At 48.5% G+C, this 27,955-nt stretch overlaps 1 protein-coding gene across 1 annotated transcript in view; it reads left to right on the plus strand.

The window, feature by feature from the left end:
• The first annotated feature begins 15,542 nt into the window (after positions 1–15,542).
• Positions 15,543–27,955, plus strand: part of Sema5b (semaphorin 5B) — a 123,924-nt gene continuing 111,511 nt past the window's right edge. Inside the window, exon 1 of the mRNA XM_051149864.1 lies at positions 15,543–16,062. The gene's annotated coding sequence lies outside the window, so the exon portion shown is untranslated. The remainder of the gene's footprint in view (positions 16,063–27,955) is intronic.

Here is a 27,955-nt window from a genome sequence, read left to right on the forward strand (position 1 = left end):
TGTACGGGATGCCCTTGAGTGGAGGCTGCACTGTCCTGGCTGTGGTCCTATCTCAACAAGATCCCTGTGGGGACGGTCCTCACCACATTTCCCTTGGCTTGATCCTCTTATCCCTCTTAACTGAGTCTCTGGCTTTCTTGGTCAATTCATAAGCCAAGGCATACCTCCCCTATCACTCCAGGCATAGAGAAAACACAGAAGCACTTTCTGTCTCCTTGCCTTTAGGACAAAATAAGATAAGAAAGAGGAAGACGAATAGTCAAGGTCTGAAACACTGGGCCAGCAAGATGGTTCAGTGTGTAAAGGTGCCTGCCACCAAGCCTGAAGACCTGAGTTCGATCCCCACGTTCCACATGCCAAAAGGAGAGAGCTAATCCCAATAAACTGTCCTGTGACCTCCTACAAGTGTGGTATGGCATAAAAATAGATAAACAATCATAATAAATCTTTAAAAAAAGATCTCAGGTATTGCTTGCTTTGTGTGATGGTTAGCCATTTCACTAGATTAAGAGATACCTAGGGAATTAATGAAACATGCTTCTGGGTGTGGCTTTGACAACGTTTCCTGTAGACAGAACAGCAACTAAGAGGTAAAAATCTAACCTGAATGAAGAAGCTGCCAAGAAAAGCAGCAGAAAGAAGTCTGCTAACATGCAGGCTCACTGTCTGTCTTTCTGCCTCCTGGCTACCTCGAGGGAGCAGATTACTCTCCCATGAGCCCTTGCTGCCATTGCTTATCACAGGCCAATAGCAATGAGGCCAGCTAACTGATCATGATCTGGAACTATAAATCCAAAGGAAGCCTTTATCTTTTTCAATTGCTCCACTCTGCTATTTTGTGGCAGCAAGGAAAAGCTGACACCTAGATAGTGTGTGTATACCTTGTCTTTCCCCAAAGCAACGTTGTTTTCTCATTTTTCATGTTTAAGTCTACCAGCAAGCCTTTCTGTTACCTTCTCATCAAGTCTCAGCTTTATTAGTCTGATTAAAGAGAATGAGAACTCTCTCCTCACCCGAGAACTCCACAGATGAACAACTTTGGGCTCCATCATAAATGGGCCAACCTGAGACAAGGCCATTACTGCCAACTATCTTCACGCCCTCGGCCATGGCCTGCTGCCAGCAGGCCCTGTGACTCTTCTCACAGGCCACCTCAGCCTCTGCCCGGTGCAGCTCTCCACCCTCTTCCATTCTTGGCATCCCATCAGCCCCACCAAGGAGCTGGTACCTTTATTTGATTTTGTTTTACTTATGTACATAGATGGAATATCTGTTTGTTTTAAGACCTGTTTGACTTGCCTTGAATCCTTTTAGTAAATACTAAGTTCTAAAGTAAAATTGTAACAAAGGACACCATTATGGTCTTCTCTGGTTCCAATGACTAGAACTACTACGCGTTAGGCGAGCAGTGAGTGCTCCATGGTCTCCAGATTGCTTCATTTAGATGCCATCCTTGTCTGAAATCTCTGATGTCGTCTCTTAATCAGTTTTCCTAGTTAGGCAAAAGAAAGAAAAAGAATAATAGTGTTGGGCTGGCTACAGCATCCTCGGACTCCGTGTTGAACATGTGTCTACATTGTCTCACTGGGACATCCCAGATGTATAGGATGTCCTTCCTAGATGGAAGCCAAGCCACGTTTACCCTAAGACTCAGAAGAACGTTCAACAAAGTTACAGGAACTAGCTCCAGCCTCCTGAGGGGGGCAATCGCTTTTCTGTACTTGAGGTGGGAATCCATACAGAAAAGAGAAATTTCCCACTAATTCACTCAACAACGTCTTGCGGTTTTACAGTGTATGCAACACCGCACTATGCACAAGGGTTACAACTACCGCCAGAACTGGCTGAAGCATTTGCTGCGTGGGGCCTGTAAGCAGTATGGAAAGAGACTTGGGGGAAAGCTTCAATTCCTACCAGCTAAGAGAGCAAAGCCTAAGAAATCAGCTTTTACCACCCACCCCCCAAAGCTAAAGGGGCTGAGCGAGGCTGAAGTCATTTCTTATTGGTCCCAGAGGAGGTAAGACACTGCCTTAAGTTTATTGATTCAGTAGTGAGTTTGCTCCACTGACTTCTCAGCTCCCCGTCCACCACATGTAATAAAAGAGTCTTGGGATTCCTGTGAATTTATCACCTTGAGCTCTGTTCTCATATCTTTTTTTCTTTTTGTTTTTTTGTTTTTGTTTTTGTTTTTGTTTTTGAGCCGGAGTTTCTTGCATAGTATCCCTGGCTGTCCTGGACTCACTTTTGTAGACCAGGCTAGCCTTGAACTCACAGAGATCCACCTGCCACTGCTTCCCAGTGCTAAGATTAAAGGTGTGCTCCACCAAGGCCAGCGTTCTTGTATCATTTTAAAGGGATTGAACTAACGGGGATACAACCCGCTTATGGTCCTATCTGCCTATCCACCTGCCACTGCTTCCCAGTGCTAAGATTAAAGGTGTGCTCCACCAAGGCCAGCGTTCTTGTATCATTTTAAAGGGATTGAACTAACGGGGATACAACCCGCTTATGGTCCTATCTGCAATTCATAACTATTGGCTCTGAACACCTTAAAAATCAAATCTGTTTTTAGTTATACAAACAAAATCCCTTTCTGGACTACGGGCTCTAGGCACACCTGTTTCCTCTCTGCCCCTAAAGGCAGCACCCTTTTTCTATTCCCCACCCTTTCATCCCTCCCAAGGGAAACTAAGAACATTCACCTTTTTTTTTTTAAGTAAATGATTTTTATTATTTACTTATTTGTTTATTATGTATATAATGTTCTGCCTGCCTGTGTGCCTGCCCGCCAGAAGAAGGCACCAGATCTCATTATAGATGGTCATGAGCCACCATGTGGCTACTGGGAATTGAACTCAGGAGCTTTGAAAAAACAGCCAGTGCTCTTAACCTCTGAGCCAGAACATTCATTCCCCTTTGCATCCTGTGTCGCTCGCTGCTCTCTTCACTGCTGAGGAGACATGCCTACTGCCTTCCCCATTGCCGACCTTCAAGGTGGACATATGCCAGCCTCCCTGGGTAACCATTTCCAACTCTGACATTCATCTTTCCAGACCCTGTGTGAATTCATTTATATTTCCCTCAGGTCCTACATCGTGAAGTAATGTGCTCCAGGAGTTTATTACCCATTTCTTTTATTTGTTCTAGCTGTTCCTTCATCATCTTCCCCTCCAGCGAGTACTTGGCTAACATGAGCCTGTGTTCACCATCTCTGGGTTATTGACGAGCTTGGCGAGTCCCACCCTGCCCTTGTCCAGTCTTGGAGTGTTTGTAACCTTTACAGTTTGCTGTCCCTCAGCCACACTAGCATGTTCTTTCTCTCTTCCTTCTCCAGTGTCGGGACATGCATGAGTACAGTTATTTTGGGTAGCTCCCACCCCTTGCTGACGACAGCCAGAGTGTTTTCTGAGCATTTGGAGCAGAGCTGTATTTCAAACTTATGCACTGGGAGGTGGAAATTATTCCAAACACTCATTCCTGGGTTTTCGCAGAGGTGCCAGTCATAGAATTTGGATTTGTGTATTCCTGAGCATACTGTACATGCCACGTTAAGCTTAGCTGGCCCCTTTCAGCCAAGGTAAACAAACTCAGCTGATAACAATAAAACCCAAAATTTAGTGTGCTTTAAAACCGTCCCAGGTTCAGCTTGTGCTGCCTCTCTTAATCCTTTCTGCAACTTAGCGGCTTATTTGTGCCAATTTTTAAAGATGAGGAAACTGGGAAACAAAGATTAAGTGGTTTGAACAGCACACAGCTGGCAAATGGCAGCACCTAGCCAGAAACCCAGGGAGGCTGGTGTGTTCAGCCTTGATGCTCTGAGCACTCAGCCCTGGCCCCGGTGAGAGTCACCTGGACGCTTTGGAAAATGTGAGACCTTCCTCATCCGCACATTTATAAAGGGCTACATCTTCCTCTGAAACTCTAATCCATGCACCCAGGGATACTGAGGTGGGGAGACCTGGCATTTGAGGCTCGCCCGGACATATTAAACATATGAATTGCATCATTCTATTTATACTGAATTACTAAATTTTATTTTATTTTATTGATTGATTGATTGATTGATTGATTGATTGCTTTTTCTGGAGCCACCACCCCAGTCTAGTGTTTGGTTTTAGGAGAATTTGTTTGTTGTAAAATCTCTCTGGGTGGCAAGGCTGAGCAGCTCAGAGCACACTGCCACAGTTGTCTTTGAACCTGTGCCTCTCCTGCCGTAGCCTCCTAAGAGCTAGGTCACAGGGCAGCACCAACATGCCTGGTTCATGTTATGTGACTTTTAAGTACACACTTTGATGTGGCACTGGACATATAAACATTACAGAGCTGTCACAACCCCCAAGCCCCCCTGTTTACACACAACCCCCCACCTACCCCCCCCAATCTACAAGCCTCTTTTTTCATTCCATATTGTAATCTCTATCTGTTAAACCACGGCTCCCTCTTTTTTACCTTTCCGCAGGCGTAGACATGTTACATTTGCTTGTATGCGGGCACATGATAAGTTTATGGGTACATGTGTGCACGAGGAAGGCCACTGCTGATGTTGGGAATACCATTAATTGTTCTTCCATCTTGCTCACTGAGGAAGGATCACTCAGCCAAACCCAGAGCTGGCTGAGATAGAAACCAGCAAGGAGTCATATATCCCTCTCCTTGGGTCTTCACCTTCCCCCCTCTTTTTTTTTTTTCAGTAAGGATTGTCTTCCTGATCTGCCTTCACTTTGGTCATCCCAGGATCACTCCTTGTTTCTAACATAGACACCATAAGCAGCCACAGCCCACCTAACACGTGTGTGGCCACCTAACATGTGTGTGGATTCTGGGGATCTGAACCCTGAGCCTCATGCTTCTGTGTGATAAGCGCTTGCCATCCATCTCCCCAGCCCCTGTCTTCTTCTGCAAGTAGGATACACAGCATGCTGTGATGCAGCATTTGCCCTGATGTACCTGGTTTCTTTCACTTAGTCTCATCTCTTCAAAGTCCATTTGTAGCCAGGTGGTGGTGATGCACGCCTTTAATCCCAGCACTTGCGAGGCAGAGGCAGGTGGATCTCTGTGAGCTCAAGGCCAGCCTGCTCTACAAGGCGAGTTCCAGGACAGCCATAGCTATACAGAGAAACCCTGTCTCAACAAAAAAAAAAAAAAAAAAAAAAGTCCATTTGTAACTGGACTTTTGGCTGCTTTGTTGGGTTCTTTTTTTCTACCTCTGTACACCACTCCTATCCCTTCCAACCCCCAACATTAGGTAGGAGAGAAAGAAAGTTAGAGGGCATAGGAGGTATCAATATCTTTAGACTACTTCCTGCTGATTAGGGGCAGTGAGTTCCCTGGGGCAAGTTTGATTTTCGTTGTCAGGTTATCTCCAACCAGCAACCAGCAACCAGCAACCAGCAATCCAGAAAACAGCAAACAGCAACAGCAGCAGCAGCAGCAGCAGCAGCAGCAGCAGCAGCCACAGCACCTCTCAGGGTTCTGGCATTTGTAAACCCACTGAAGATTGCCTAGAATTCCAAGCATAAACTATCTTCAGCTAGTAAAATTATGCCCCATACCAGAACATGAGACAAATCATAGTCAGCTGCTGTGGACAATCTGAAGCAGCCCCATATTCTACACCTGGGATTTTTTGTTTGTTTGCTTGTTTTTTGTTTTGTATTTTTGAGACAGGGTTTCTCTGTGTAGCCTTGGCTGTCCTGGACTAACTTTGTAGACCAGGCTGGCCTTGAACTCAGAGATCCACCTGCCTCTGCCTCCCAAGTGCTGGGATTAAAGGCATATGCCACCATGCCCGGCTCTTTGTTTTGTTTTTGTTTTTGTTTTTTTCACACCCAGGATTAAAAAACAAAAACAAAAAACAAAAGCATATTCTCATAACATTTCTGTGGGGTTTTTTTTTGTTGTTGTTGTTGTTTTTTTGTCTTTTTGTTTTTCATTTTTGTGGGGGTTGTTTTGTTGTTGGTTTTGGGTTTTGCAAGACTGGATTTCTCTGTGTAGCCTTGGGAGTTCTGCACTTGCTTTGTAGACCATGTTGGCCTCAAACTCACAGAGGTCCGCCAGCCTCTACCTCCCGGAGTGCAGGTATTAAAGGCGTGTGCCACCACACTTTGCTTCATTTCTGTGATTTTAAAGAAAGAAAAACTCTCATTACTTCCATTCATGATGTAGCACAGATGAAGATGCCTTTGTTGTTATGGTGGATTCTACTTCATTGTGTGTCTACTATATTGTGTTTATTGTGTTTTTTTTTTTTTCCCCAAGCTCAAATTGGCTTAGAACTTTCTATGGAGCATAAACTCTGTAATCTTCCTGTCTCTGCCTCCCAAATGCCATTTAATCAGTTGTTCTTACACGGATTCTTGAGAAAGGACTTTTAGTAGCATACCCTATACACACACACACACACACACACACACACACACACACACACACACACATTACATATACATGTAAATTGACATATATATCAATTAATTGGTATTCTGCCTCCGTGTAAATCTGTGTGAACATGTCAGATCCTCTGGAACTGGAATTACAGACATTTGTGAGCTGCCATGTGGGTGCTGGGATTAAGGACAGCCAGTGCTCTTAACTGCTGAGCCATCTCTCCAGGCCCCCACTAAGCTCTTCTTGATAAGACACTTTGCTCCCTCTTCCTCATGTTGGTTTAAATGGTCCTCTCCTAGGAAGCTTTATCAAAAGCCTAATGGACAGGCCTAAGTTCATTATGGTGACTGGCTCTTCTCTTTTCTCAAGGAACTTCACCAATGTCGTCTTTCCCCTGCACTGTTGGTGGCCACTCCTTCAGGAAGCTTCCCTTAGGAACCCCAAGTCTCCCTCTCCAACGAACTTGTCCACAGCTTCTTGCCTGGGACAGCTACTCTGGCATCCACCTGCTGTTTACTCCTTGCAGGCCCAGTAATACAATCATCCCTTAAGTGCTCCTTATCCTCTACCCCTGTCCCCTCCAGCAAGGGCTGAGCAAATAAGAAGGTGATAAAATTCCTATTTAATTGAGAGGAAGAAGCCTGCCTCCCCCATCCCCTGACAAAACCAGAGCTTCTTACTGATATCTGAGACAAAAGTGATTCCCATCACTATCAAGATGCCAACCTCCCTTACACCCCACCCCCACTCAATTCCCAGACTGGGCGCAGAGCTGGCAACAAGCAAACTGGTGGAGGGGCAAAGCTCCCTCAACCCAATCAGCCTTTGTTTAATTTTCACTTGGCTCCCACACTCTTCCTTTCTTAGTACCATATTAAATCTCTTGTTCTTTTCTTTTCCTCTCCATATGCTTTTGGACCCACGTGTCTTCTGCAAGGTGCTGGGCGGTCACTGCGGCCTATCATTAGCCTCATAGCTGTTCCACATCCTCTAGTCCTCACCACAGTCACCTGCCTCTGACCCAAACCTCAGAGGATACTTTTGGCCTGGGCTGTTGGAAAAGCCCAGTGCCTCTCTGTAGCATTCAAGGCTTCTGTCACCCCGGCACCCCAGCCACCTGTGGTCCAGCACCGTCCTCTCTCCTCTTCCCATTACAGCAGCCATCACACTGTCATGAAAGTTCACTCCGTGGCTGGGGACTAGGTCCTGCTCTCATGATGTATGAGTTGCCTTGTCCAACTAAGGCGTTTGGCCCGCCTCATGTTTCATCAGTGTGAGAATTTGGGGCCATGGGGCAGCAGAATCATTTGGTTCTGAGCATGGAGCTTCTCTAGACCTCTCAGCCACTTGGAATGGAATCCACCCATCCTGGCAGGAGGAGCTTTCTGATTTACCCTTGTTTTCTGGTTGACCTCCAGCAGCAACACCCATCCTGTCCAACCCTGTCCTGTCCAGCAACACCCATCCTGTCCTAACCCTGTCCAGCAACACCTATCCTGTCCTAACCCTGTCCAGCAACACCTATCCTGTCCTAACCCTGTCCAGCAACACCCGTCCTGTCCTAACCCTGTCCAGCAACACCCGTCCTGTCCTAACCCTGTCCAGCAACACCCGTCCTGTCCTAACCCTGTCCAGCAACACCTATCCTGTCCTAACCCTGTCCAGCAACACCTATCCTGTCCTAACCCTGTCTAGCAACACCTATCCTGTCCTAACCCTGTCCAGCAACACCTATCCTGTCCTAACCCTGTCCAGCAACACCTATCCTGTCCTAACCCTGTCCAGCAACACCTATCCTGTCCTAACCCTGTCCAGCAACACCTATCCTGTCCTAACCCTGTCCAGCAACACCTATCCTGTCCTAACCCTGTCCAGCAACACCTGTCCTGTCTAACCCTGTCCAGCAACACCTGTCCTGTCCTAATCCTGTCCAGCAACACCTATCCTGTCCTAACCCTGTCTAGCAACACCTATCCTGTCCTAACCCTGTCCAGCAACACCTGTCCTGTCTAACCCTGTCCAGCAACACCTGTCCTGTCTAACCCTGTCCAGCAACACCTATCCTGTCCTAACCCTGTCTAGCAACACCTATCCTGTCCTAACCCTGTCCAGCAACACCTATCCTGTCCTAACCCTGTCCAGCAACACCTGTCCTGTCCTAATCCTGTCCAGCAACACCTATCCTGTCCTAACCCTGTCCAGCAACACCTGTCCTGTCCTAACCCTGTCCAGCAACACCTATCCTGTCCTAACCCTGTCTAGCAACACCTATCCTGTCCTAATCCTGTCCAGCAACACCTATCCTGTCCTAACCCTGTCTAGCAACACCTATCCTGTCCTAATCCTGTCCAGCAACACCTGTCCTGTCCTAACCCTGTCCAGCAACACCTGTCCTGTCCTAATCCTGTCCAGCAACACCTATCCTGTCCTAACCCTGTCCAGCAACACCTATCCTGTCCTAACCCTGTCTAGCAACACCTATCCTGTCCTAACCCTGTCCAGCAACACCTGTCCTGTCTAACCCTGTCCAGCAACACCTGTCCTGTCTAACCCTGTCCAGCAACACCTATCCTGTCCTAACCCTGTCTAGCAACACCTATCCTGTCCTAACCCTGTCCAGCAACACCTATCCTGTCCTAACCCTGTCCAGCAACACCTGTCCTGTCCTAATCCTGTCCAGCAACACCTATCCTGTCCTAACCCTGTCCAGCAACACCTGTCCTGTCTAACCCTGTCCAGCAACACCTGTCCTGTCTAACCCTGTCCAGCAACACCTATCCTGTCCTAACCCTGTCTAGCAACACCTATCCTGTCCTAACCCTGTCCAGCAACACCTATCCTGTCCTAACCCTGTCCAGCAACACCTGTCCTGTCCTAATCCTGTCCAGCAACACCTATCCTGTCCTAACCCTGTCCAGCAACACCTGTCCTGTCCTAACCCTGTCCAGCAACACCTATCCTGTCCTAACCCTGTCTAGCAACACCTATCCTGTCCTAATCCTGTCCAGCAACACCTATCCTGTCCTAACCCTGTCTAGCAACACCTATCCTGTCCTAATCCTGTCCAGCAACACCTGTCCTGTCCTAACCCTGTCCAGCAACACCTGTCCTGTCCTAATCCTGTCCAGCAACACCTATCCTGTCCTAACCCTGTCCAGCAACACCTATCCTGTCCTAACCCTGTCTAGCAACACCTATCCTGTCCTAACCCTGTCCAGCAACACCTGTCCTGTCTAACCCTGTCCAGCAACACCTGTCCTGTCTAACCCTGTCCAGCAACACCTATCCTGTCCTAACCCTGTCTAGCAACACCTATCCTGTCCTAACCCTGTCCAGCAACACCTATCCTGTCCTAACCCTGTCCAGCAACACCTGTCCTGTCCTAATCCTGTCCAGCAACACCTATCCTGTCCTAACCCTGTCCAGCAACACCTGTCCTGTCCTAACCCTGTCCAGCAACACCTATCCTGTCCTAACCCTGTCTAGCAACACCTATCCTGTCCTAACCCTGTCCAGCAACACCTGTCCTGTCCTAACCCTGTCCAGCAACACCTGTCCTGTCTAACCCTGTCCAGCAACACCTGTCCTGTCCTAACCCTGTCCAGCAACACCTGTCCTGTCTAACCCTGTCCAGCAACACCTGTCCTGTCTAACCCTGTCCAGCAACACCTGTCCTGTCTAACCCTGTCCAGCAACACCTGTCCTATTTATCCCTGTCCAGCAACACCCGTCCTGTCCTAATCCTGTCCAGGACCTCTGTTCAGGCCTCTTCAACCTGGTCCTGGGAAATCATCACAAATACTAGTCTCTCACTGAAAGTTGTCTCTGGGCCCAAACATCCTACGAGGGGCCCTGTCTCCTGGACTGCAGCTGGGTGCTTCTTATCCTGAGGGCCAAGAAGTCTGGTGTGGCCCTAAGTCAGCCATTCTTTTAGCCTGTCTTCTGATTTTCACACCCCTTTCTTGCTCCTGACTTACACTCAGCCCAAATCCATATCCTGGAGCAGAACAGTGGGACAGGGGAAGGTAGAGAGGTACCTGGGAGGGCCCATCAGAAATGACACCCTGGTGCCAGCCCAAGGGCAAGGCTGCAATCAGCACGCTCTACATTTATACTGTGATGTACATCTTCTATTACAGGACCAACATAGGTATCATCTAATGATGAGCCAACTGATGAGAAGGATTTGACATGGAAACATCTGAACTCAACTCTCAGTTTTCCTGCTTGTGAATCAGAGACAGTTAATATTTGCATGCACTAAATCATCGCACGCTGCTTTCACCAAGTATATTTCTGTGGGTTGGGGTGTCAGCATTGATCGGGCAGATTCCACTTTCACGGCATGTAGATTGGGACGAAATGTCAGGTGGTGATAGTCAGTGGCAGAAACTGAAGAGAGGAAATGAACCGCACGGACATTTGGCAGATGAGTTCTCCAGACAGGAAACAGCAAACACAAAGGTTCCTTGGTGAGAGGAGAGCCTCGGGTCTTTGAGAATCAGGGGAGAGGGTGGTGTGGCTGAAGAGAAGCTGGGGAGGGGACATGGGGAGTTAGAAGGAGTGTCACATACCTGGATCTGGTAAGAATACAGCCTTTTCTCTAGACAGTTAGGGCTCCGCAGAAGCATTTCCGGTGGAGCAGTGCCAGGATCTGACTTAGGGGGGCCTTCTGTATGGAAAGTGAACCAAGGCACAAAGATAGAGACAGGTAGATCAGACATTCGGGGACAGGAGGATGGAACTGGGGAGCTGGTAGAAGAGGTGGCAAAGTGGTGAGAGTCTAAACTGAAGACACAGCAGGGTTTACTGAGGGTTTCCGTGTTGGGTATGGGGGTGACTTTGGCTTTGAGGAATTATAAGAATGGGGGTTTGTTGGTGGTTGTTTTCTTGTGGTAGGATGGATCCCAGGCTCTGCATGTGGTGGGCAAGTGCTCTACCACTGAACCACACCCACAGCCCTAGGGAAATGGAGTTTTTATTTACTACATGGAGACTAAGGGGGGGGGGCACTCACTGGATCCCAGGTATTGCGCAGGGAAGGTGTGGGGGACTCACCAGGCATTCCTGTAGTACAGCGGTTCTCAACCTCCATGACACTGTGACCCTTTAATACAGTTCCTCATGTTATGGTGACCCCCCACCATAAAATTATCCTCATTGCTATGCTCATAACTATAATTTTGCCACTGTTATGAATTGTAATGTAAGTATCTTATATGCGGAATATCTGATATGGGACCCCCCAAAGGGGTTTTGACTCACAGATTGAGAACTGCTGCTGTAGAGGGAGGGCCAGCAGCTAGTTGTATTATATGCATCTGGTTTCCAGAGTGACGTCAGAGCTGCAGACACAACTTGTCAGCAGCACTAACATGGTGTTTGTACATAGGTGACGAGAAAAATCAGCTGATGACTCCAGTGTGCCTGTCTCTTCTACATGCATGTGAAGGTCAAAGAAATAGCAGATGGAAGATACTTTCATAAACTGTCAAGTGCTGTGCACAGTGTGTGGCGGTGGCCAAGAGCATCATAGAGAACAAGATTGAAAGAAGTATGGGCAAGTGAATGGAGCATTGTGGAATTCTGTGGGCCCGGGAAACCAGTTATCAACACTTTAATTTTACCCACAAGGCACCGAGGATATAGAAGGCTTGTTCAAGGTCATTCAGCTCCTCAATGACCTCACCATCTTGGAGCCCAGGAGCTCAAACTGCTGGTGTGATGGTTCCACCACACAACGCACCTGCTCACATTTACTGCTTCGGCTCTCTCTCTCTCTCTCGGAATCTGTTAACCAGGGCCAAGTAATTCTTCAAACACAAATCTAATTATATCGCCTTGCGCTTTTACACATGCTATTTCCTCTGCCTGGAATACTCTGCTTCCTCCCAGTTCCCTGTCTGGCAAATTCCCTGTTAGAATGGCCTTTTCAGAGAAGATGTCCTGAGCTTGCCTGGTGGAGCTGGGTGTTGGCCAGCACAGCACTTGTCCTGTGGTTTCTCTTGCACTTGCCAGGATTTAATCCCCTTTTCTGCTTGCCTGTGAGAAACTTCCTATGACCTCTTCACCTCCCAGGTGAGTGACACTTAAATGTATAGGGCAGGAAGGAAGGAAGATCCCTCATGGAAGTTGAGGACAATGGCAGAGCTGTCATGTAGTGACACTTCAGTTCCTCTGACCTGAGTATGCTTTGGTTCACAAAGTGACAGTGACTTCTGAGATGGGAATTTGCTTCTCCCCTCCCCCTTTCTTTGTCATCCCACAGCACAACGAGCAGGCAATTCTGGGACCATGAAACAATTTGGATGTTATAAGTGATGGCTGCTTTTTTTTTGTTTTGTTTTCAATTTTCTTTCTCCTATCAGTATACAGCCGGCTGTTGTTTGTCTTTTCCTGTAAGACAAGATTTGTGCTTGTGTTGAGGCTATGCACACACACGCACGCACACACGCACGCACGCACGCACGCTCTCACACACACACATGCACACACAATATGTGTCTCCTGGGAGAGGCTGAAGTGTAGTTTTTCAGAGGGCAGCCTTTCACCCAGGAAGGAGAGAAGGGACAACCTTGTCCTCTCAGCTCTGCCACCCTTGAACTTGAAATTATGTTCTTCCTAATCTCTTGGGACCTTAGCTGTAGATAACTCTGGAATCTCTACATCAAGAGTGAAGACTAAGAACTCCGGTCACCCACTATGTTCATTGCTCTTTGCCTTGCTTGTTTGCGATAATTCGGTATTAATTACTGTATTTACATTCAGCTTAATTAGCAGTGTTCGGGTAGGTGGAGGATGGCTCCTACTACAAGTAATTATCGAAGAGGTTATTGCAAAGGTGGCAAGAAAGTGGCAGAGGCAGCTGCTGATGGAACCAGCGCTTCCGATTTTGTTCCAAGTAAATAATTCTAAGATCCTCTCCAGGCTGCGTTTGCCAGACACCAAGGGATGCCTGGAGCAGGTGGTGAGCCAGGCTGATGAGGAGAACTGTCCCTTCCTTAGTGTCCAGCCTCTGGAGCTCTCTGGTATTGAGAACCCTTGAATAATCACTGGTAATCAATACAACACAGTAGGATGCAATTAGGATTAATTAGCTCAGTGTGGCAAGCAGGCTCGCTCCTCAGCCCGGAGGAGGAGCATGAGGCTCTGAGTGTCTCTCCTTCTTGGCTCCTCCCAGAAGATGATGGTTTCCAACCCTGTTGCCCTCCCACAAGGGTGTCACCTCTTCTCTTCCTGTGACAATTTCCTGCCTTCCCCCCCCCCCCAGCTCATTCATAAGGGAAAGCCAGGAAGGAATGTGGGATGATGGTGGGAAAAGAAGAAAGAAAAAGTCCAAACAGTGCAAAGGGAGAAGGCTGCTGGGAAGCTGTGTGAAGAAGGATGGGGCCTTTGAATGCTTTTCAAGAGAAAGTGATGGCTCACAGGACCACCCAGAAGGCATCTGTCTACTATCCCAGCCAGACAAGTGGCTTCTCCTCATTCCATGTAGCTTACTGAATATTGTCATGTTTTTGTTTTACTCAAAAGATATTTCTAGGGGACGGAGAGATGGCTCAGCAGCTAAGAGCCCTTGCCGTTGTTCTTGCAGAGGACCTGAGAATGTTTCCCAGCTCCCATGACAGGTGACTCACAACTGTCTGAAACGCCAGATCCAGGGCATCCAAGGCCCTCTTGTTGTCTCCATGGGCACCTGAATACACATGATATACACTCACGCAGACACACAAACATACATGTAAAATGAAAATAAATCTTTTTTTTTTTTAAGGAGATGTTTTATATTTCATGGGCTCGTATCTCTGCAATGGCAGAAAACAATCTGTAGAGATTGGAAGTGTGTGGGAGGGTTGGGGCAGCTTACAGGACGGAAGGGGGCCAGAGATTCTGGAAAGTGGCTTCCACTCTCCAGACCTCTTTGTATTGGTGAGGTTTGGTCTGTGTGCCAAGCATTGCTTCTTCGGAGCTGATCTCTGTATTGGATGTGTCTCCGCCTAGACTAAGCTTTCTCCCCTCCCCTTCTTTCCTCTCTTTGGGCCCAGAATAGGCTTTGTCTTTGTGAGTTCCTCTTTATTCGGCACATTATGAGTTTCAGCATTTCTGTTGCCCTAGAAAGTCTATCTGTCTGAGATCTGGCACTGCTTCCCTTTTCACAGCACCTCATGAAGGGCTTTCTTAGGGCACACCCTTTCTGTTCCACCATGCTGGGCTTGCTGGGAGGGAGTGCACCCCGCGACTCCTGCTGCCTCGGTTCTTCTGCTTTATCCAGGGGTTCCTTTACCCAGCATTTTGTGACGCGGAGTGCTTCGCCCGGAGTTTGTTCTAATTCTCCAAAGCATTCCAGAAAGTCCTCTAATGTTTTTATTCCCCCAGAGTATTATTTCGCGGTTCTCTCTGATTCTGTCTAAGAAGCACATTTCTCTTGTTTTAATCTTTCAGGTCCTTTGTCTTTTCCCACTCTTTCTCTTCCTTAGGTCACCTTATTTTATAATTCAAGTACCCCTTTTGTTCAGCAGAGGGCTCCCTCTCCATCCGTGCTTGCAGCCCTTGCAGCTAGGATTTGACGCTTGCTCCCCACGACTTTTTCCTGCCGACTTCTAGCCACCAGAAATACTAGATCACTTAAACTTGGAAAAAATCCCGCCCCCGCTTGGCGTGGCTGCGCTAAAGGTTTCTCTGCTGCGGAGGTTACTCCGCCCCCTCCGGGATCGTGCTTCCCTTGATGCCCTCCCAGTATTCCTGGAGCCATTTCACTCCCTGGATCCCCTGCCGGTTCTTCACTCAAGGTTCGGTAGGGTGCACATCACCAACACCAGTTTACAACTGAGGAAACTGAGGCCTGGAGAGGTTCTCCCAAGGTCGTGTGGCTTGTGAGGTTAACCAGCAACCGGTCAGCTCTGGCTTTTCTTCGGTCCAGCTCAGCTTTCTTTTACCAGAGTTGATTACAAATTTCCCAAGGTTTGGTACGCGGTCCTTTTCTCATTCAAATTTCAAATCCACAGGCAGGCAGGAAATGTTTCTCCCTAGCTAAAAGGGATGGGCAATTGGGGGGCCCTGTCGGTAAAGTAGGAGCTGGCAAAAGATGGCAAAGGCTCAGAGACCTACGACAGAGGCAGCTTCTGTCCATCTATCCTTGTGGAATCCCGGCCAGGGGTAGGAGTCTTGCAAAGAGGTGTAATGGGGATGCAGGGCGCCCCCTCGCGCTCTGCGGAGCTCCTCGGGGCTGGCGGGTGAAGCGCCAGCAGTTGCAGGTCCTCTCCATCCCCCTCCTCCTTTTCTCTCTCGCTCCCTCCTGCTCTCCTCTGGCTCCCAACTCCTCCCCCACTGCCTCCCCCTCCCCTTCTGCTCCCTCGTTCTCCTCCTCCCAGCTCTCTCCGGCGCGCGGGGTCTGGAGCTAGTTGGAGCGCGGGGGTTGGTGCTGGAGCCCAGCTCCGCCGAGCCCGGCGGGTCGGCCGCGCATCCAGCGGCTGTTGGAGCATCAGGAGCGCAGCGGACCCAACCAGAGTCGGGGACCGCGACCCGGGATTGCGACCGAGCACTAAGCCCATATCCGGAATCCTTCTTGTTCGGCTGCCCCATTCCTAGACGGGCCGCCAGCGCTCAGGTTGGTCGCTGTGGTCTGCACCTCCCGAAGCCAACGGCCGCTGGGAACCCAGCACCTGCGCGTGCTGCCGGGAGGTGAGTCCCGGAGCTCCCAGTGCTTTTCCCTCGCCGACTGGGGCTGCAAGTTGCAAACTTCAGCAACTCGGATGGGTAAGGGGGTGGGAGTCCGGGGGCGCTGGTAAGTTGGAGACAGGTTGGGGAAGCTTTAGGGGTTAGGAGAGCGAGTCCCTGGGCTTCAACGCTGTCCGGGGACACCTCGGCTGGCCGCCTTCGATGTTGCTGCGTTCCTGCCACCCGCGCGATCCGGCTTCTGGCTCCAATGGGCTGCGATCCGTGGGTCTGGGCTGCAGCGGCGGCGGAGACCCAGAGCCCGGGCCTAGAGGAGAGGAACCGACGAGGGAAAGGCTGGGAGAGAGCGGAGTAGAGGCGCCGAGACTGGGGCCGAGATGGAGGCTCAGCGAGGGCGGGCGGGTAAACCTGGCAGAGGGAGAGTGCGGGCGGCGAGGCGCGTGGGAACGCGTGGCCGACCCAGAGTGTGAAATCTCCCGCGCAGGGTCGTCCCCATGCCGCCGCCACCAACCCAGCCCTCACCGATTTCCCACCCCGCCCCCAGGTCCCCATAGGATACCCCAGCCTTATTTGGGCCCTTCGGAGCCCAGACTCTGTCCTCTAAGGCCCTGGTTGGAGCAGCCCGGGGCCCCTCGTTGTGAAGAGGGCGCGGCGGCGGGAACCCGGGACTGACTAGAGGGGCGATTTCCTGATTTATTTTTCTCATGGTAATTTGTCTTTGTGATTGGGGCTGCCCATTCACTTTCCGCTCACGTCGTGCGGGAGATCCAGCGCGGAGGGAGGGAGCAGGGGGCGCTTGGGCACCGCGAGGGATGCGGACGGGAAAAGGGATCCGGGGACCCGAGCCAGGCAGGAGCGGAGACAGAAAGTAGTAGCAAGACCCGCTGAGTAAAAGCGAAGGTGGGAAAGGATTGGCCGGACCGTGTAGGCTCTGTGGCCTGCCTCAAACTTTAAAGAACCAGACGACCACCTGAAGCTCTGATCTCACCCCTCCTGGTCCCTTTACCCGGGCCTAGTTAGTTCTGAGTCGTCTCGCTCCGCTGCGCCAGACATGAATGAGCCCTGACTTTGGATCTAGATCGGTGGCCTCGGGACCTTGCCCCCCAGGCCTGAGGTCCTCTATGGACTTTAAATGGTGGGATAAAAAGAGAGTGGGCAGAGAGCATCTGGGCAGCCCACCTTGGTGGGCCACGCGTTCTTGATCAATCAAATAGGACTGGGGTATTGAAAGTTTGCCAGTGTCTAGATCCTACAAGATCCTGCCTTCACCGGCCCCATCTCCAATCCGTTCTCTCCACATCCTTTAGTAAATTCACGTCTTTGCACCCGCATCAGCCCTCCCGTTGCTCACCCCCAGCGTGTACCGACTTGGACCTCATTCTGTGTTGGTCTGGCCTGCCTCCTTCCCCATTCTCACTCCCCCCTATCTTTTTCCAGTCTTCCTTACCCTTCTTGCCTTTTTTCTTGGCATTTACAAGTGGTTTCTTGTCTTCCCGGGAGCCCACGACCTTGAGGAAGGGACAGAATGGGACCTCACCAGTATGGGGGAGCTGTGTGTGTGTGGGTGTGTGTGTGTGTGTCGGGGGGGTAAGAGGCTCGGAAAGAAACTACCCTGTTTCAAATCTGGCTTCTTCCCAGTGCAGTGGGGGGGGGGGGATTAAAATGAAAGCAAAATGGAGGGGGGAGCTCATTTCTGAGCATCGAGAACCTTCTGACCTTCTGGGCTTTAGACAGGACCATCCAGGAGGAAAAGGCCACCTGGACTGTAACAAATCAAGAAAGGTATGTGTACCGTGTGTGTGTGTGTGTGTGTGTGTGTGTGTGTGTGTGTGTGTGTGTGTTTGTGTGTGTGTATGTGTCCTTTCTGCATATCACCAGCTATCACCAGTAGTTTAGGATGGATGGCAGATCTTCTTCCGTCTCTTCCAAAGTGCCTATGCTGTGGAACACCTGATACCAGGAGCTGATGGGGGGAAAAAAGCCATGAGGTTCATACAGGGTGGACTTGCTGCCCAGTGAGGCTTAGTGCCAAGTGATAGACTTAACTGGGTGACTCTGGTGGAACAGGACTGGGGTGGGGAGGGTCCTTCCTCACCAGCTGCCTGTTTACAAGGAGGATCCTATAGGGGAAGGGTCTGACAGGAGGGGTTCCCTAATTTACGAGAACCAGGCTAGACAGGCAGAGTGTCTGAGAGACCGACCAATTGATTCTTCCTTCACATTGGGATTGCATGAATCCTGGCTTAGAAGCCCTTCCATCCATTGCTTTTTTTTTCCCCCCGTTTATTTGGTTAGGCTTAACCTTTTTTTTTTTTTTTTTTTTTTAAAGATTTATTTGTTTTACTTTATTTGTATGACTGTTTTGCCTTTATGCATGTATGTGTACCATGTGTGTGCTTGTTGGATGCCCTGGAACTAGGACTGTGGATGGTTGAGAGCCACCACGAGGGTGCTGGTAGCTAAATCCAGGTTCTCTGCAAGAGCAACAAGTGCCCTTAACCACCACTGAACTGTCTCTCTAGCATACAAGATCTCACTCAGTAACCTAGGCTGACCTCAAACTCTTGGCACTCCTCCTGCCTCGGCCTCCTGAGTGTTGGGATTGTAGGTATGAGTCACCATGGCTGGCTTCGTCAGTCAGTTCTTACCAAGATTCAAGATGGGAGCATGAGCTTGGAGACTGTTGGTGTTGGGGACTTTGCAAACTTAGACCCCACCCTAGAAAGCAAGGCAGGTAACACAATGCTGACCAGGCGGGCAGTTAGAGTGGATTGGTCTAAGGGGCAGTTGGGTGTTTAAAGTCAAACTATCCATATTTTTAGTTTTTGAGTTATCTGACTCACTATATCTTTAGACTTTAAAAAAAACAAAATTTAAGATTCTAAGACACAAGTATATCTGTTTTGGATGGGCAGGATTGCTATTGTGTTTCTCTGGACCTTGGGGATCCACAGGAATATTCCTCAGCCCTGCTCTGCCTTCAGCTTCTCAGCTTCCTCTCACTTTCAGGGCCAGTCTTCTGAGAGATGATGATTCTTAGTCGGGGGTTCTGAGCTCTGTGCGCCCATTGACACAAGGTTCCATATATGGAGCTGAGGCTGGAACTCAAGCCCCGTGTGCACCTCCCCGATGGAGTCTAGTGGATGCAAACTAGTTTTATACTTATGTGGGGGAAATCTATGAGTTTCATTTTCCACCGCTATGGAAAAACCTTCAGAAGTTGTCTGAGGGAAGGCTGGAAGTTCACATAAGTTCTTCAGGAGTCCCAAGGAATTTCCAGAAAGCCTTGAGCCCTGAGTGTGGTTCTTCAAGAGGGAAAGGAGTCCTTGGACGAAGCAGAAGAGGAATGTAAAAAGTCAACCAAGGGAGCTGGAGAGATGGCCTAGCGATTAGAAGCACTGGCTTCTCTTCCAGAGGAACTGGGTTCAGTTCCCAGTGCTCACATGGCAGCTTATAACTGTCTGTAACTCCAGTTCTAGGGGATCCAACACCCTCAGGCAGACATACATACAGTCAAAACCACCAATGCACATTAGATAGATAGATCTTTAAAAAAAAAAAAAGAAGAAGAAGAAAGAAAGTCTGGAGCTGGAAGGATGGCTCAGCGGTTAAGAGAACTGCTCCTCTAGAGGCCCTAAGTTCAATTCCCAGCAATCACATGGTGGCTCACAGCCATCTATAATGTGCTCTAATGCCCTCTTCTGGTGTGCAGGTGGACATGCAGGCAGAATGATGTATATGTAATAAATAAATAAATCTTAAGAAAAAAACAAAGAAAAAGTTAAAAAAGAAAAAAGAAAGAAAGTCAACCTAACAAGGCTGAGGGTTGCTGTGTGGAGCGTGTGAATTCAGAAAGAAGATGGCGTTGGGTCTCGTTGTTCAGAACACTGACCATAACACTCCTAGCCTTAGTGTTGCTTGCCCTTCTATATCCCATAGGGGCTCAAACAGATACTACAGTCAGCCAGTTCATTGCTTTCTCTGAGGTCTGAGGTAATAGAATATGGACATAGAAGATGAACGATCAAAGTTCCTGGTCAGAAGTGCACATCACCTTGTCACACCACCACAAGGACCCCAGGGCTAAATTCTAAAACTTGCTGTTCATGCCCCAGAAGCCAGATGTGTCTCATGATCTTCAAATGTTGACACATGATCCTCATGCATTTCCTAATTCCTGAGCACCTGCTCAGTGCCAGGCACCATGCTGGCGCTGTAGATACAACAGTAACAAGGCTTGTCTTTGGTCGCCCTTGTGGGGGTGAGTCAGCATTCCCCAGGGGAACGTGGTTACCAACATCGCCTCTATGTCTGTGATGGGATTTACTGAGCCTGTGTTTTCTCCCTCTACATTTGTCTAGGTGACTGGACATCTAATGTCAACTTGTCCAGAGGATTTGGGAGTCCAGGGTTTCAGCTGAGAAGACTAGGATTCTACTTTCCTCTAGTGACTTCAGACTCTTTTATTTGTCAAGTGTGGCTGAACTCCCTTCCACCTGGGGTATAGACAAAGGTAAAGCCAGGCACCTGGATATGACAGCTGTTGGAAGGGAATATTGGTTGGCAATTTATACGTCAGGGTTTTAACTCTGGTGGTCTTGGTGACATCCTGCAATCTTCCATCTCTTGTAGTCACCTGCTCTGTGCTTCCATTCTCTAAGACGTGTGGGGCATATGTGTACCCAGAAGTCACTTCTACAGGAGGGACTTTCTTGGGATTCCTAGCTTTGTGTTTGAGTTCAGAATTCACTAGGATAGTCTTACATTTCTGACAATGCTTGCTTAACAAACTTGGGTTTGTTTTGTTTTGGTTTTTCAAGACAAGGTTTCTCTGTGTAGCCTTGGCTCCCCTAGACTAATTTTGTAGACTAGGCTGGCCTCAAACTCACAGTGATCTGCCTGCCTCTGCCTCCCCAGTGCTGGGATTAAAGGCATGTGCCACCATGCCCGGCAACAAACTCAGTTTTAAATGTGTGACAATATACCATGGTTTCATCAAATTGACAGTGTAGAGCTCTCCATTTGTAGCTTATATGGGCAACACCTAGATTTTTAGAGGCGTAAGGCTACACTTTCCAAACCTCCCTCTCTATGGCTTTGGTTTGATGGCATCTGCTTAGCTGAGGATCTTCGTATGTGTCATTTTCACATCTGACAGATTTCCTCCAAGGGTTCCCTGTGAGGAAACCTTCCTTCAACCAGCTTGCATGCTAGAAAGTGGCAGCTAGAGACGTTCCAACTGGAAGCAGAATTCTGAAAGAAAAATGGAGAGAAGAGAACTGTGCGCTCTGTGGCTCTGCCGTGTCCCTTCCCTTCCCTTCTACCTTGGTGTTTTTGCCTTTCTGAGCTGAGAGATACAAGCCAGACCTTGCTGAACTCACACTTTAATCTTGGAAGGAGCAGGTGGCTTATATGAAATTATTAAGAGTTGGTGGCTTGGAAGTTGGGGGGTGGGAGATGATGCTTTTTTGTCCACCCTGCCGCTGGGCATTCTGGAGAAAGGAGGAGGGACCATGGGCCAGCCTCAGCTTGGAAGCCTTTAACCTTGGCCTTGAATCCTAACAGTTGTCCCATGTCTTGTTCTCTACTGTCTGTCTTGAAACTGGAGGATGAGGATTCCATCTGGCCTTCCGAGAGTGCATGGAAAGTGTCAATGCTACATGGGCTGCCTCCAGCCACGAAGCTGCCTCATTGATCTGTCTCTAATAAGGACAACTTAATCAGACTCACACCTAGGACTTGTTTGAATTTGAAGCCTTGTCGATATTATCAGAATATCTTTGCATTTGAACCAGCAACCTCTCTGGCTGGCTAGGCATCTTTTGTGATGGGAAAGGTTGGTTCTCGGAAGATAGCTAGCAACCATCTGTTCTACCCATCCCCAGAGGATCAAATGAGGAGAGAGAGGTTTCAAGTAATGAGGAAGAAGTTAGCTAGCAGAGAGGGAACTCTCTGGCTTGTCTGTAAAACTATCAGATTCCTCACCTATAAAAAGGAGGGCAAGTCCCCAAGTCCATCTTTGGCACTCAAGTCACCAAGTTTGAATGGAGACTGCCCTTGTGTCTTGACCTCCCAGGGGTGGTGTGTTGACTCTTGCTGTGAATTCTTCGTGGGAAATGTTTAGCTTTAGGTCAGTTTCCAACCCCCCTGTTAGTAACCCATCTGACTGCCAGACTTTGAATTCTCAGAAAGCAGCAAATACTCCTTCTAACCTCAGCTTAAGCCAGAAGTCCCATGGGAGCGAGTGTACTGCTGTTAAGGTGTGCATGTGGGGTATGTGTGTGTGTGTGTGTATGTGAGATGAACACAGGTGTTGAACATTGCACAGCTAGGCACTATGGTTTGACCACTAGACTATTTGTAGATTCTTCCTCCCCTAGAGCTGACATGAAGATGCCAAGGGGACAACTTCAAGAAAACTGCTTCTGGGATGGCAGCTGAGGCCCAGCTCCCCTTGCCAGGCCATCTGGTCTACCTGAGCCGGACCCTTGTCCTTACTGTTGTGGTAACTATCTGAGGGCCCCCTAAGGATCCCAGCTGCAAGGAGAACAAAAAGAGCCACAGTTGGCTCTTAATTATTCAGGGATGAGTGGCTCCTGTGTGCAAAGCACCCAGCCAGAAGCCTCTTCCTCTTCCTTTGGTGTCTTCAGTAACCCTATATCTGGAGTGAGAGGCTGGGAGATCTTATCATTTCATACCGACTTCTGTTTCAGGCAGCTTGTTCCTTGTTCTCCAAGGCACCTCAAGGAAGCAAGGAGCCTCTCAGAGGCCCCATTCACCTAAAACAGACTACTTTCAGGGACCACTCATTGATTGCTCTGTTCACTGGCTGGAATATGTTTCTGCCCAAAAGCAAGGCAGAAGAGGAAAACAACACTGGGTTTTGCCTCTGCGGGACCAAGTTCCTACAGATGCCCTAGAATCCTGGCCTCTTCTCTTCTTCCTCCCAGCCTCTGTAAAGCTTGTAGATTGTTTATGGAGTCAGTTGGCTTACTGGGTCTGCTCAGGAACCTGGAAGCACACTGCAGTGTCCTTGACCAGAAGCTCCCAAACAGGCCAAGACCTGATGCACACCTCAGCTAATGTCTCCCAAGGCTGAGGGTAATTTTCCTGTATGAAGTAGATGCCTTGGGTTGCAGCTCTGGGGAAGGTTGGTGTGCTGGGTCCAGTGGAGAGAAGGCTGCATACTGCTGCATGCTGGGAACAGTGGCTTGGCCCAGGCCAATGCTGAATTCACTGGCTCCTATAAGAATCACCTGAAAAACTTTAATATGTGTGTGTGTATAAATATACATGGTCACATACATACACACATATTAGTACACACACACACACGCACACACACACACACACACACACAGAGAGAGAGAGAGAGAGAGAGAGAGAGAGAGAGAGAGAGAGAGGACAGGCGCTAGAAAGATGGCTCAGTGGGTAAGAATGTTTGTTACAAGACTGGCAACCTGAGTTCCATCCAGTGGCTGTGAAGTGTATCTTTAACCCCTTCAGTCTAACTGCAAGATGGGAGGTAGAGACAGGAGATTCACAGGCCAGCCAGCATTGCGTACGCTATGCAGTGGCAGATACTGACTGAGAAGCAGCTCCAGAAAGTTGTCTTCTGACCTCCACATCACACATCACACAGCATAGCATGTGAGTGCCTTCTTTCTCTCTGTCTCTCTCTGTCTCTGTCTCTGTCTCTGTCTCTCTCTCTCTGTCTCTCTCTCTTTCTCTCTCTCTCTCTCTCACACACACACACACACAGAGTAAAATAAAATATATAGCAGCATGGTGGCATGGTAATTCCAATACTAGGGAGGCAGATGCAGGTGGATCTCTGAGTTCAAGGGCAGCCTGTCACCTGCCTACATAACTGATTACAGACTAGACAAGGCTACGTGGTTGAGACCCTGTCTCAAAAAACAAAACAAAACAAAAAACCGAGCCCTGCATCAGCATTTGGCCATGTATATGAGTATGGTAGTTATGCATGACTGTCCTTCCTAGACGTCAATAATTTAGATTCTGGAAGGTAGAGCCTGGACGTGTGTGTGTGTGTGTGTGTGTGTGTGTGTGTGTGTGTGTGTGTGTGTGTGCGCGCGCGTGTGTGTGTGTGTCCGTCCCATATGCAGCCCTGGTTGGGAGCCACTGACCTAAATCTTTCCTAGATTCCACCTGGCCTCGTGCCAGTGGCATGCCGCATCTCTCAGCTCCCTTCCAAACAGTCCGCATTCCTTTTTCACTAGTACCAGCTCCTGGCGTTCAGATCTCAGCCACGGCTTATGTTCCTGTATTCTGAATTTAATGGCTTTTTATTACAAACTGATTGTGGGAGCTCTTCCTAATATAATTTTTGGCCATTTCTTCTTAAAAAGCATTTATAAAAATAATGTGCCTATTCGACACTTCAGCGTATTTCCTTGCAGAGAGGTGTGTACTCAGTTGTGGTCCTATGTCTGGGCTAGTCTGCGTCCAGCTCTTTTCACTTAACAACATATTGTGATAATTTTCTCATGTCTTAAGTGTTTTTCTAAAATGGACTTCTTAATGGATGTCTGTATTCCATCACACGGAGGCACTGTAATTTATTTAGCAAACGCTCTGTGGTTGGACATTTAGACTGTAAGCCATTTTTCACCATTATAAATAATGCCGCAGTGAACATCCTTGGACATAAATCTTTGTGCTATTGATGATTATTTCCTCAGAAAAGATTTCCTGAAGTGGAGTATTTATGCTTCTTTTTTTTAACATGGTCCATTAAGACCATTTCTGACTGATTTCCTACAGCAGTGATAAGTTCTTGAATTCAGAGCTGGAAAATCAAACTCTTTTTCAGTAAATTCTGGGGCTACAGGATGACTGCTTTGTCCTCCCTGACATGGGATCAAAATCCCTTGACTGCTAGACTCTCCTAGGCTCATCCCTGGATCATATAATGCTGCCTGGGCCCTTAGATGAATGCTTAATGTCTTCTCCCTCTGATCTTTCACCTTCTCAGTCCTTTGCCCTTCTACCTTCAACCCTTGAACTTTGCACTCAGGGCCCTGACGCGCTTGTTCTGACTTTTCGAGCTGTTCCTACGGACCAGGCAGTGCGCTAAAGATTTTAAATGTATTGTCCTTTTCCATGCTCATGAACCTTATATACAGATATTATTTTTATCTCCACTTTCCACATGAGGAAATTGAAGCCTTGGAAGATAAAACAATTTGCCCAAGGTTCCACAGCCAATAAGCTGGTATTTAAACCCAGAATCTTCATGCTTAATGACTCTATATACATTTCTTCGGTCTTTTTAGTAACTCTTGGCTTGTGGTATCAACAGCCAACCTTCCACCAGCATCCTGTGGGCGATATATTGTGCCTCTCTCTAGCAGAAGCCGGGAAGCTGCTCACACGTGACCGTCAGGAGAATAGGCGTGTTAGACAGTATCCTTTCCTTTATTCACCTATGTGTTCTTGAAGCAGTCTCACTATTTATCTCAGGCTGTCCTTGAACTTCTGATCCTCCTGCCTCTGCCTCCCAAGTGCTAGTCCCACCCACTTTCTGTTTACTGCCTTGATTATGCCCTTTCCATCCTCCCCAAATAGTCCAAGATAAGAGACACTCCTTACCTCCTCGACAGACAGCTGCCAAGATCCCAGCATGCCTTGCAGCTGAGCAGGTCCAACTATGATACATACCTCTCTGATCCAGCTTCCCTACATTGGGAGAAGCAAGCTGCCACTTTCCCAAGATGGATTATAAAGCTGTCGGGGAGGTATGCTTTGGTATTCTGGAGAGTAGGAAGCCTAATTTTGTTGGAAGTCAAATATTGGGTGCACTCTTGTATTCTTACATCGACAGCATGGTCATGGCTGAAAACTGGTACCCAAGCCTGTCCCTTCTGATTTCATTCTGTGACCAAGAACCGGGTAGAGATGTGACACAATACTCAGATGAAAGAGAGCCTGTCGGCCAGCGTTTACAATGCCCGAAGTGAGAAATGACATGTCCGGAGACCTTCCTTAGGTTGTAGGAAGTCGGCTTTGGAGAAGAATGAGCTTATGGCTGGGGATGCCGAAGAGGAAGCTGCTCTGTGGTACGTGAGCTTCCAGAAAAACGAAGCTTCCCATTTTTATCCATGACTTGGATGAGACTGAAGTAATTGAGCTTATCAAATTTGTTGATGACAAGACCATAATGGGCAGCTTCTATAAAAGACAGAATAAAGATTCGAAAATGATCTCAACAGGCTGGAATGCTAGGTTTAAGCTGACAGAATGGAATTTAGCAGGGGCAGATGGAAAGTCACTTTCAGATCGCAAAAATCAATTACTGAAGTTTTTGACAGGGCTGGGAGTCGGGCAGACCTGATTTGGCCGAGAACCCCAGAAATGGATCTGAGGGGCTCAATGCTGCACAGACTTCATAGGAAGTGGTTAGAGTCACTCAAAGAGATGCGAGACCCGGTGTGCCTCATCCTTGGTCATCTGGGATCATTTCTGGACATGGATTCTCAAGGAGACCTCAACCCACTGGAGGGTGGTTGGTGGAAGCCATTTGTCGTGAAGAGGGGAGTGGAGCACTCAGCAATGGGAGCACCAGAGAATGAGTTACTGTGTTCAGGGAGGGGGAAGTGCCTGCAGTTACGGTCATGGTGGCCAACTATAACAAGTGTTCATTAGGAGAGAATATGGAGCTCTTCAACCTGCGAGAAGCAGGGAACTCTAGAGTGGAAAGTTCCAGAGGTTGGGGATTTCAGAAGGCACCAAGATGGGTCTAGTGAGGTAGCTCTCTATTCAGTCCTACCTCCTGGGGGAACTACAGTCCTAGAGACAAATGGAAGCCCCAGGCTGGGGCACTTAGTACCTTCGGTTCCTGGAATGCAGTGGTTCTCAAGCTGAGATCTCTGGCTAGGAGCACCATCTTGAGCTTGTTAGGACCGGTCCAGCATTTGAGTGGCACCTGACACCTCCTATGCCAGCAGTTTCTGGCACCTCACTCCTTAAGTCTCCAGGACAGTGTGCTGCCTGCTGGCACTGCTTTGGATCCTGCTCCACAGTTGTGTCTGTTGCTGGATGCTTTCCTTTTCTGAGCCCTCTCCCCTGCCCCATGCTGAGCAAGGAATATGAGTTTAGTGGAAGACCAAAGGATGGAGTCAGCAGAAAAGGTCTGTCTTGGCTCACTGCTTCTGAGGTTTCAGCCATGATTGCTTGGACCACTGCTTTTGCGCCTAGAGCAAGGCAGTATATATTGGTAGCTATATAAGGCAAAACCATTCACCCTCACAGCCAGGACACAAGAAAAGGAAGAAGCCAGGGTTCCATGGTCCCTTTCATGGACATATCCTCAGTGACCAAAAATAAACCTAAGCATCATCTTTTAAAGGTTCAAATCACTTTTCAGTAGTACTAGGTAGTGAACAAGACTTTCCTGCGTGGGCAGAAAGGACTGTGTCCACAAGACATCCCGAGGCCAAGTTCTCTGTACAAAGGGCACTTATTCGCCCTAGAGGGACAAAGGGCAGGAAATGAAAGACAAAGACAGGAAACAGAAGATGAGGGAGAAGGGAAAAGGAGCAAAGGAGGAGAGGGAGAGATATTTGCTCTGGAAGGACAAAGGACTGCCTCTGGAGAGAGAGGAGAGAGACATGCCCCATAGGCAAATGGTTGGTTTATAAATGGAAAAAGAGGACCCTTCCCCCCCCCCCCACCTCCCTTGTTAGGATGAGTTGGTTTGTTTTGATTGCACACGTACATTAGGTGGCTGACTTCAACACTTTGATAGCTGGCCCTTGGGGGTCAGCTTCAGGAGGCGGGGAAATAGATAGACCTTAGGGGTCTAGCCTTAGGAATGTAACTTAACAGTTTAGCAAAGTAGAGGGAATGGAGGAAGGGCAGGGCCTGTCAGAGCCAT

Source organism: Acomys russatus, chromosome 8 (assembly GCF_903995435.1).
Source record: "Acomys russatus chromosome 8, mAcoRus1.1, whole genome shotgun sequence".
Classification (NCBI taxonomy): domain Eukaryota; kingdom Metazoa; phylum Chordata; class Mammalia; order Rodentia; family Muridae; genus Acomys; species Acomys russatus.